The sequence below is a fragment of the Lactuca serriola genome, chromosome 5 (genome assembly GCF_051521515.1).
Source record: "Lactuca serriola cultivar US96UC23 chromosome 5, Lser_US96UC23_V15, whole genome shotgun sequence".
NCBI classification, from domain to species: Eukaryota; Viridiplantae; Streptophyta; class Magnoliopsida; order Asterales; family Asteraceae; genus Lactuca; species Lactuca serriola.
In genome coordinates this window covers 289,479,642-289,491,984 of record NC_136412.1, presented here as the reverse complement: position 1 = coordinate 289,491,984, position 12,343 = coordinate 289,479,642, and the positions used below count along the sequence as shown (strand labels likewise).

General features: G+C 35.2%; 1 long non-coding RNA gene across 1 annotated transcript; it reads right to left on the bottom strand.

Moving 5' to 3' along the window:
- Positions 1-7,336: 7,336 nt before the first annotated feature.
- On the bottom strand, positions 7,337-10,092 carry LOC145051703 (uncharacterized). Its single transcript, XR_013683776.1, has 3 exons — positions 9,724-10,092; positions 9,367-9,639; positions 7,337-7,542 (listed from the first exon to the last, which is right to left on the bottom strand). It is a non-coding gene; the product is annotated as an uncharacterized LOC145051703 (long non-coding RNA).
- Positions 10,093-12,343: the final 2,251 nt, after the last annotated feature.

Genomic DNA, 12,343 nt, shown 5'->3' with positions numbered 1-12,343 from the left:
TTTTGACAAGAAGTTTGGATCTCACAGTCTCAATTCTGGAGATGTCTTTGCTAGCCACGAGGGAAGAGAAAGGAAGACGAATGAAATTTAAGAGAAGTCTGAATGAAAGAAAATGCAAGGGTCCAAAGAAGTATTTATAGGAGGATAGAAAAGGGATTGATAATCAGGGAGATAAAATGGAAGTTACGCATTATACACCCTTTAAATGGAAAAGAAACGAAAAGATAATTATAGGTGATGATGGTTTCTAGGGGTCGTCAAACCATCTCATCAGAATTCAATTCAGGTGCCTTGCCCTTATCTATTTGCAATGGTCCTCATCGAAAACCTCATTAGTTTGAATTACTACTCACAATGGTAAGTAATAATCCAAACTGGGGAGATTTAATAGTGTATAGGATTAACCACCATTCCTATACCCTCGGAATGACTGAACTGCTAAGCCTTGCGTAACCCCCAAACTATGTGAAAACCTCGAACCACATTCGATACATGACTGAGCCTAAGCACAGAACTTAGGCGAAGGGATGGTAGTTGATAACATTGTCATATGATTATATCAAAGAGAAATTACAAGGGTTCTCAGAGAAAAGCATAAAGACTACAAGGAATAAAGCAGATATAAATACTAGCTAGACAGAAACCCTAATGGGCTAAAGACAAAAAGGGCCCACAAACAAGCGGGCTAATAATATAGACTAACATCCCTCCTTAAACTCACAGTGCCGCAACAATAAGCATTGAGAGTTTGTCACATAAGAATCGAAACCGAGAAGCCGATAAAGCCTTCGTAAAAATATCTGCAAGCTATAAAGTTGATGAAACAAATGGAAGAGAAATTGTCCCAAGCTGCAGATGATGACAAGTAAAATGACAATCAATCTTAATGTGCTTCGTCCGCTCATGAAAAATAGAATTCTTCGCAATTTGTATCGCACTTTTATTATCACAATTCAAGGGAGTAGGTGAAGAAATGTAAACTCCCATATCCGCAAGCAGCCATCGTAACCAGATAATCTCGCATGTAGTTACAGCCATAGCATGATATTCAGCCTCCGTGGAAGATCTAGAGACAACATCTTGTTTCTTTCTCTTCCATGAAATAAGAGACTCTCCAAGAAATACACAAAATCAAGTGGTAGACTTACAATCATGACGATCACCATCCCAATCAGCATCACTATAGGCACGTAACTCAAGAGAAGATGTCGAGGAAAACAAGAGAGTCTGAAACTGAGTGCCATGAAGATATCTCAGAATACCAAGAATAACTCCCCAATGAACAGAAGTAAGTGTAGTAACAAACCTATTGACAATATGAACAGCATGAGAAATATCTGGACGAGTGACTGTGAGATAAACCAAACTTCCCACCACAGTACGATAAAGATTTGGATCTGACAAAGGAACACCATAAGTAGGAGAGTATCGAGCATTGGTTTCAAGAGGGGTATCAACAGTCCGATTGTCAAAAAGTCTCGCCCGTGTAAACAAGTCAGATATATATTTAGTCTGGGAAAGAAGGTACCCTTTCTTAGACTGAGCGACCTCAATACCCAAGAAATAACGCAGCAAGCCCAAATCCTTCATAGCAAATCGACGAGCTAGATCATGCTTCAAAGACTCAATACCACCATGGTCATCACCTGTAATAATCATGTCATCCACATATAAGGACAAAAGAATCCGTCCTGAACTCGAGCATCTAAGAGAGGTAATCACTGTGGAGAATTTCTCAAACCAAGCACGAGGGGTTTGATTGAGCCCATATAAAGCTTTGCGAAGCCGAAAAACCTCGCCTGGCCGATGTTGAATTCCTGGAGGAGGGGTCATATAAACCTCTTCATGAAGGTCACCATTCAAAAAGGCATTCTTGACATCCATTTTAAAGATCTTCCACTATCGAACGGATGCAACTGCAATCATAGTACGAACTGTCGTCATATTTTCAACTGGGGCAAATGTCTCCTCGTAGTCAAAACCATATTGTTGGGAATACCCTTTTGCTACAAGTCTAGCCTTATATCGTTCAACAGATCCATCAGCTTTTGTTTTTATCTTGTACACCCAACGACAACCTATCGTATGTTTCCCAGGAGGAAGAGAAACCAAATCCCATGTATGAGTCTGATGAAGAGCAGTGAGTTCTTCAGCAATAACATTCTGCCAAAGAGGATCTGAAACAACTTCTCTATATGATTCAGGTTCAGACATATGATGGATGCTTGCTATAAATGAAGCAAACGGACCTGAATATGTACAGTAAGAAAAATCTGGTAGTTTGGTGGACTTGACATGACGAGAAAATCTCCTGAGGGGTGGTGGTGGAGGAGGATCCTCAACATCAATAATTGGAGGATCAGGCTCAGGAACAGGTGGAGTCGAGGCACCCTATGAAGAAGTGGGTGTGTCATGTGCCGAGGGATCATGTGGCATAGATGAGTCTTGAGCCTCTATATCTTCATTAAAAGGATCAATACGCAGAAGATCAGAATTTGTTACATTGTGGGCTGTAGCAGGATTCGAGTAGAAAGGAATATGCTCCAAAAAAGTAACATGCCGAGAAACATATAACTTCTGACTCACAGGATCATAGCAACGGTATCCTTTCTAACCAATCTCATACCCCAAAAATACACAAATAGCAGATTTCAGCCCCAACTTGTTCCTTTCAACATGAGGACGAAGAACAAAACAAGTACATCCAAAGACTCGTAAGGAAGAGTAGTCTGGTGGATGACCATATAACTTCTCAAAAGGAGATATTCCTGAATTCAATGAAGTAGGGATACGATTAATCACATACACAGCAGTTAGGACTGCTTCTCCCCAAAAGGCACTAGGGATCTGCGCAGACATGAGCAAAGAGCGGGCAGTCTCAAGAATATGACGATGTTTTCGTTCTGCCACACCGTTTTGCTGAGGTGTGTCAGTATACAAAGACTGGTGTATGGTACCATCATAAGCAAGTAACTGAGTGAAATCATTAGAGGTATATTCTCCCCCTAAGTCACACCTAAAGCACTTAATCACAGCCGAATGTTGAGTTTTAACAAGAGCTCTAAAATTGCTGTAAATACCAAAGAAATCAGATTTGCGTTTCATAAGATAAACCCATGTATATCGAGTATAATCATCTATAAAAGATACATAATAGGTTGACCCACCCTTTGTGGATACTGGTGCAGGACCCCACACATCAGAATGAATAATATCAAAAGGAGCAGTAGAACAAGACATACTTTTATTGAAGGGTAAAGCAGAAAATTTTGCTAGTTTGCAACCACTACAATCAGAAATATCAAAAGAATTTAAATAACCCAAAACACCACTAGATGCTAAGAAATTCAACCGTGATACAGACACATGTCTCAAACAAGAGTGCCAAAGATAAAACTCAGACGACAAAGGACTCAAATGAAAAGAAGATAAATCAATGCTGGAAGCAGCAACAACAGATACTTTGAGGACCTCCAAGAAGTATAGTTCCCCCACCCTACGGCCGATCCCAATCACCTTCTGGGTGTCTTGATCTTGTATAACACAGACATAATCAGAAAAGAACACCCAGTTACCAGACTTGCATAACTGACTGACTGAGGCAAGGTTCAAAGTAAGTTTGGGAATGTAATAAACATCATGAAGAGTTATATGAGAAACGGAGACAGACCCAACACCCTCAACTAGAATAGATGTATCACTAGCAGACTTAACAAAAATGGATGACACTTGCGACAAAGAAGTAAATGATGACAAATGAAGAGTCATAAGATAGGTTGCACCAGAATCTAAAATCCACAAAGATGAGGGAATATCTGAAGTGTTAGATGAAGAAGGACCAGAGTGAGACATAGATGCAGACATGGCAGTGGGATTAGAAGCCAAATACTGTCTAAAGCTCTCAAACACCTTGGGATCCAATGCAGATGGTGGCATATGTCCAACAGATTCTGTGTCAACTGGTGGAACAGCAGCAACAGCAAAGTGTGGAGGACGAGGGGTCCATGGAGGAGTACCAGAGGAACGAGACTGATGCTTCTGTTGACCAGACCTATTTTGTTGCCCTGACTGAGATTGACCAAATTTACCCTTGTTGACTAACAATGGACACTGAGCTTTCCAATGATTCTTCTGTTTGCAGAATGCACACTCATCATAAACGACTCTTGAAGGTTGTCGAGATTGACTGGAGGAGACAGCAAGCACAACAGGAGCGGGAGTAGGAGTAGAGGTTGCTTTAAACCCTTTATCTGCATGGGACTTGATACGAGTCTCTTCTTCAATTAACTCATGGACAACTTAATCAACTGAAGGAAGAGGAGAGCGATGAAGAATTGTTCCACAAAGACCTTCAAAATCAGAACGCAAGGCCATCAAGAACTGAACCAAGCGTTGTTCTTCCCTCCTAGCAATGTAAGGCTCAAAATCTTTTAACTCTTTAGATTCAGTAAGAGCCAATTGATCCCATAGATTAGACATAGCAGCATAGAAATCTTGAATGCTCTGGTCATTCTGTTGAAGGGCATGAATATCATATTCCAATTGGTATTGTTTAGCAAAATTGGACTGAGTATACAGTCTCTCCAAGTGATTCCAAACTTCCTTTGATGTATCATACTTAGCCAACTACATACCAATGGACTGAGTAACAGAGTTATTGATCCAAGTAATAACCTTGGAGTTATTAGTCTCCCAAGCATCAAGTAACATATCAAAATTCTCAGTTTGAGGAACTCAGGGTTTGGCTTTAGTCCCAGTGACATAGCCCCACATATTCTTCCCATGAAGGAAGTTCTTCATAACGTAACTCAATTACATATAATTCTTTCCATCCAAACGAGTACTGATTGACTGGAGGAAATCATTCTTTCCAGTCATGTTGATAGTGAATGAATAACCACAATGACAATATAATAATATGAGAATGAAAGGAGTAACAAACCAGCGGAAGCAATCGAAGCAATTATGAACGGACAGTAGCAACGAACCGACAGCAACAACGAATCAACAGCAACAACAAATCAACAATAACAACGAATCAAGATATCAAAAAAGACGAATACCAGTGATAATGAACGAAAACGACATGCTACAGTAACCCTAGAAAATTCTGCAACATAGCTGACTGCTACAAAGACTTCTAACAACGTATCAAACCTCAGCTCTGATGCCATGATAACATTGTCATATGATTATATCAAAGAGAAATTACAAGGGTTCTCAGAGAAAAGCATAAAGACTACAAATGGGCTAAAGACAAAAAGGGCCCATAAACAAGCGGGCTAATAATATAGACTAACAGTAGTGTTCACAAGACAACATGTCTATACTACACAAAGTACATGGGAACTCAAAGAAACAAGAACAACTTCCCAATAATGATTGATTGAACCTTGTACAATAGTATAACGGTTTCCGAGTGTTCCTATTCGTACCTTCGAGTGTACGAACATAAATATGACAAGACCTCAGACCAGTTCGGTAGGAAAGAAGGTCGGGATGTTTCCTACTACAGTTATAAATAGGGTATTTGATGCACCCTACGAGGTACACTAGAAACTATTCACTCACTTTGATTTAAGATATATTCTAGTAGCCTTATAAGGTCTCAAGCTAACTTAATCATTAGATCGTTGTTCCGGGATCCCTTCCCGGGCATCCAACTCACGAGTTTGTGATTGTTTCTAGGTAATCCATCAATTAGGAGAAGTTACACAACTCTGCTAATATGGAGGACGGACCCGAAGGCACATCCTTAACCATGGGGGGTGTTTTTTTTAAAAACTTAATTACCTAATTAGTATACTTTCAAAATTATTTACCATATAGGGTTATTTTGTAATTTAATAAAAATAAAGAAAACCACCGTGCCCTAATTACTTTCTGACCAACCGTTTCTTCTCCCAGATGAACGTTGCAATCACGATTCTTCCCTCCACTGGCAAGACCGTCATCTTCGGCACACTTCTGTCGGCAACTCCGGTGCAAAGACGCCGAAGACTCCAGCGACGAAATCCGTCCATCAAAGATACGTTTTTTAGGTTGTGATAACTTCGATTTTTGAGTTGTAATAGCTTCAATTTTTTGAGCTATAATAACTTAGATTATTTGGGTGACATCCGTCTATCATAGGTACTATAAATTCGAGTTTTGAGTTGTAATAACCTCAATATTTTTTGCTGTAATATTTGTTTTGGCTTAAATCATACGTTCTTATTTGATTTATTTGATTAGATGAGATTGAAATTGAGTTTCTATTTCTCTTTCCATTGGTTGCCATCATGATTCTTCCCTCCATGCTAAAGATGTTCTGATTTATCTTCTTTACTGTTATTCGGAATCTTATTTTTCTATCTGATTTATCTACATTTGTCTGTTTGTTGACTGATGTTGTTTGATTGTCTTTTTTTTACTTATTTGATTGAGTTTCTATGTTATGGTTTCTATTTCTATTTGCTTCAATATGTAATTGGATTGTGTCGCAATTAGTGAGCAAGAATGAATTTACACAAGAGTTGTGAAATTATTCTTTCAAGGATAAAGAAGAACTTATTAGAGCTATCAAGGTTTACAACATTAGGAGACATAAACAGTTTCAGGTTTTTGAGACACATCTAATTCAATTGCCTATAAAATGCAAATTACATTTACAATCTGGTTGCAAACAGTTATCGAATCAAAGTTATTTTGAATGTTTCTTATTTTCTTTTGTCTTTTGTAACAAATGAATGTTGGTTTTGTATTTAAAATGTTTTACTTATAATTTCTTTTAGTTTAAAATAATGTTTTTTGGTTTAGATTTAGAGTAAATTACACGAATGGTCCCTATGATTTAGGGTAATTTGCACGTTTGGTCTCTAACTTATTTTTTTTTAACTCGGAAGCTACCTACAGTTTATTTTTGTTACACGTTTGGTCCCTGTCTTACCTAAAAAGACTATTTTGCCATTGATTTTTTAATTTACTTAAATAAACTCACCCCGAACTTCATTCCCCTCACCTTACCTTACCTATCCCACCATTTTTCCCTATTTAAATAATAGTATTTTTAGGTAAGATAGGGACCAAGCACGTAACAAAAAAACAAATAGTAGGGACCAAACATGTAACAAAAACAAATAGTAGGGACTTTCCGAGTTAAAAAATTAGTTAGGGACCAAACACGTAAATTATCCCAAACCATAGGGACCATTCATGTAATTTACTCTTAGATTTAAAAAGTTATTTGTTGGTTTAAATTTAAAAAAGTTGTTTCTTGGTTTTTATAAGAAGATTTGTTAGTTATAACTAGTGAAGAATCCGGGCTTCGCCCTAGTTCATTTTTTTTTCTCAAAGCTTATCGAAAATATTATATTCTTTCAACAATCAGAACACGCACGGATGCAGACACCAAAAACCGTTCACCCAAAAATCAGGATCCTAAGACATTTTTCCATCTATTTGTATCCAAATAAAATTAAAAGAAAAAACATAAAAGTTGAAACTGAAAAAAATTCTTCAAACAAAGCACCAACAGTTTAACCCCAGTAAGTCTGTACCGATCTGTAACAAAAGAAAACCATATAATTAAAATGATTAAGCAATCAAAAACCATAATGAAGATCAATTTCTATTAAAACAATAATGAAGACCAATTTCTAGTAAAACTATGAATTTAAAGGAGTAATGAAAAAAATATCTACCTAAAGAAAGCATCGATTATTCAAGGTCTATCAATAGCCCAAAAGCAATTGTTCATGGTGTGTGAGCACGGTAAAAGAGCTCTTCCTTACGGTCCAAGAACAATACAAAAATGAAGTATAATCATTTTTATAGTAGGTTGCAATAAAAATGCTAATTTTCTGGAAAATAAGATGTCATAAAATGCGATTTTTAGTCCAAAAAACAATAAAAATTGTAAAAAAAAAAAAAAAAAAAAAAAAAAAAAGTGTTTTAAAGGCTGAAAACAATAAAAAAAAAACTTTGTTTTACACTCCCAAAACTACTTTTATTTTTTTAGTTGGAGGTTATAAAATAGTATTTTCCCTAAAGCAGGATGATATAATATGTTTTTTTTTGTTCCAAAACTATAAAAAAAAAGGTTTTATTTTACAATCCAAAACATTAGGATGATAAGTTGTGTTTTAAAGTCTTAAAAAAACATATTGTTGGTTAAACTCAAAATTATTTGAAAAACATAATCCTTAACAGTCCAACATAGTGAAAAAAAAATATGTTTTAGTAGTGAAAATATTAGCATATAAAAGGAAAAAGTAGTATATTATGTTTACGTCATCAAAAAATTGACTCATGATGTGGATTCATTTCATGATAATGTATACAAAGTTGCTAAATAGTTATTGTATGACAACTTATTGCTCAGACCAACTAAACTTTATTAAAATGTTACAAAAGTCAAAAACCTTATATTACTTGATCTGATTTTTTTTTAATTGTCATACATAAAGACTCAAGAAAATGAAAACCGAGGATTATGCCATTTTCTAAGGGCCTATTGCATAAACTCAAAATGTCTTTAAACATTGGTTTATCTCCCATATAGAGTACTCTGGTTCAATGACTTTTACCGAATTCAAATTAAGAACCAATTTGTCCCCTTTCCATCACCTTCAATTTCCATTACCAATGATAGACTCCAACCAACAAACCTTTACTCTGCATTTGTATAACATATACCAAATCACACAAAATAACACATCATATCATCATAAAAGAACACAATATACTACTAAAGACATTTTGATGTCTTTAGTAGTATATGCAAAACCCCACTCTAATTCTTTCTCAAATCTCAACTCAAGCTAAGAAATATGTCCACAACAAAATCCATCACTCATGTTGATGTTATGTTCTACTTCACCTAAACATAAACTCAAATCAAAACAAATATATGTATGAAGACTGAATTAACCAACAATAACTTAATCAGACATCAGAAATTTTAGTCTAGGGTTTTACTTTGACACGATTTGGGATTAGCTTATGTGTGTTGGGAAAAACTATAAGTTGATAAGCCTATCTTTAGTATTTCTAGCATTGCAAAGAATTGGTAGACCAGATAATTCAGAAATTACACACAAAAGTTTTAGGGACTTCACACATTACTTTGTGAAGTTCCAATTTGAAGTGGAAAATTTAAGACACAAAAATCATTCACAAGTAAAGATCAAACATAAATCTTTTCCATTGCAAACATTTGGTAGAAATTCGTGTGAACAGATGGCAAAAGACAAAGAAGATGATAATTAGAAAAGGAGATTTTTGGCATTGCAGACCATGACAATAACCAGAAAATCAAAATAAACAGACATGGACATATCGGGATTTATAGACATAGATGATAACCAAAAAAAGGAAATTCATTACCTGATTGGATAGCTAGCGGTGGTGGAGATTGGAGATCGGAAGCTGAGTCTTTCTGTGATCAGAGAGCTGGTCGATATCTTGAATTCGTTGTTGCACTCTGGTGTTGCCCCTTTTCCTTCTCCACGCAAGAATAATCGATTGAATTTGTAGGTTGGCAGAGTAAGGTGGACTGAATTGAATTGATAAGTGTTGTTTTGAGTTCATAGAGATGCATTGAGTATACAATTGATGTGTTATCTCTGTTAACATCGGCAACGTCGACACAGATAAAACCTAAACAATGAGTAAGCCAAATGTAGTAAATCAAGAGAAATTTAAAAAGTCGGATATTCCAAATCAATTTTGACCACAACGTACCTAAAGAAGAAAGTAGAAGCAATCCCAAAAGCTCATGGTTGCGACGTTCACAGACAAAATCGATAATTGTTGTAGTGGTTGTTCAACCAGAACCTCACATGAAAAGAAGAAACAAAAGGTGGAAGATACAGGACCCGATTAAAAGATATGAAGAAAATATGTTCTTGTCGAGATAGAGAACAAATTTAAGAGACTGATTCTTTTCGAGATAGAGAACGAAGCACGAAGGTGGTGCGTATCGTTTAGAGACGGATCAAAAGATATGAAGAAAATGTGTTCTTTTAGAAATAGATGCAAGAAGTGGTGGTGGCAAAAATGTGGATGAAAAGAGGCAAACATGTGTACTGATAGTGGTAGAAAGCTCTTGTGGGTTCGTATATTTCAAAGGAGTGAAGTGGTGGAGACGCACACTAATCCCATTTTTGTTGGTTACATTGGCGGTGGAATAGACATATTAAAAAAGAAAAAGAATTCCACCAATAGAAAGCAAATACTGTACATAAGGGGCTTGCAAATTACTATACTATATAATGATGGTTGTCAAAAACAATTAATAAACATTAAAAGCAAAAGCTAAAAAAACAAAAAGTATATATTAAAAAAATTGAATAATAGATTCCAGTGAAGGTTTTTGTGTGGTTATGAATATAACTTTATTTATTTGGTTCAATGAGCGTGAAAGAAAGTAAAAAAGGGAGTTGACATATTTTAAAAGTATACCTATTGGGTAAATAAGTTTTTCAAAAACACCAATATGGTCAAAAACTCTCAAAAGGATTGAAGCTGGAAGACCTAGAATCAAGGATTGAGGCTGAGGCTGGAAGACCTAGATTCCTTGAACCATAAATTCTGAACCATGATCAATGATACCGAACCTAACCATATTAATAATACCAAACCTGACCATAATTGATGATATTGAACTGAACAATGACCGACGATAGCAAACCGAACCACAATTGTCGATATTGAACCGAACCCCTCTTAATGATACTTAAATGACCACCCTTAATAATACTAAAACAAACCATAATTAACATAATGAACCAGACCACAATTGTCGATACCGAACTGAAGCACCTTTAAGCATCAACAGTGTGAAGTTGAGATTGGTGCATAAAATCACTAGAAATAGGTTGGCGGTTGGCATTGTGTGTTGTAATTTGATGGAATTTTTCTTTCATGCATTTCACCAATACAATTAACCTAATGTGTCTAAATGAGAAGTGGTGGAAATATGTTTCTAAAGCTTTCCTTCTCCAACAACACATGACCCTAGTTACCCAGAGAACATTGCAATTTATGGAGGTACACATACTTGTGGCATTTTATCGAGTACCTTATACGCACACACTTGTCTTCCTATTTTTCTTCTTTTCCTGCATGTTTAGAGAAGAAGTATAGTCGAGTTGCAGCTCACGAATTTGAATCCCATTATCTTGAATGAGTTTTGGTAGTTTATAAAATCGGAACACTTCTGGAGAGCTAACGAATTTATAAAGTTATGCTATTCACAAATTTCTTTTCCGTGTAATAAAATCGTTAATACAAGTCCTTGACGTAGGCGTCGATCAAACAAAAAAGATCGCTAAGAGTCGAAGTACCGAGGACGGAGCTCGAACCATCAAAGGGAAAGCCGAAGATGGGTGCATGGGCCAAGTCAGTTTCATACCGAGCCCGCCACTTCTATTATTAATAAAAGAGTCTTTAAACTGACACGTGCCCTCTTTTGAGTCCTATGTCTTGGCACATGTCATTCCACCAACTATTTACTCTCTACTTTTCCTGCCCAGAAACTTAGTGCATCATTTTACCATGAGTTCCTAAATATCTGCATTTCGGTTTTGATTATTTGAAGGATGTATCTCATATCCGAAATTACCTGCATCAAAAACATAAAATCATCAATTGTTATTTTAAATTTGATCTTATACCAATATATATATATATATATATATATATATATATATATATATATATATATATATATATATATATATATATATATATATATATATCCAACATAAAAGGAATGCAAAAGTATATTTACATCAATTCATCAATTAATTTTACAATTTCGGTTTTGATTGTTTGAAGGATTGTATCTCATATCCGAAATTACCTGCATCAAAACCATAAAATCGGCAATTGTTATGTTAAATTTGATCTTAATTTTACATCTTATCTCTTTCAAATTCAAAAATTCAAAATATATATATATATATATATATATATATATATATATATATATATATATATATATATATATATATATATATATATATTTCATTTGACTAAATCATTTCTATGAAAATTTAATTATTTTGAATTTTGATTTACTATATCCCTTAAAATTTGCATTTGTTTCTAATATATTAATCTTATACCAAATATACATCATTTTCGTTTATTTATCGGTTATAAAAACCGAACCCCAAAACAAAATTATTTTCTCCTTGAAATTTCATCTTCTTTTGGCTTTTTTTTTTATTTACAGTCTGCACCTGTTCAATCTATCAGGTATGTTTCTTTTTATTATTTGAAAATGCAATCAAAACTCCATTTTATAGCATGTTACATTCATGTATATGACAACAGTAACTATGTTTGAGTGTGTGTT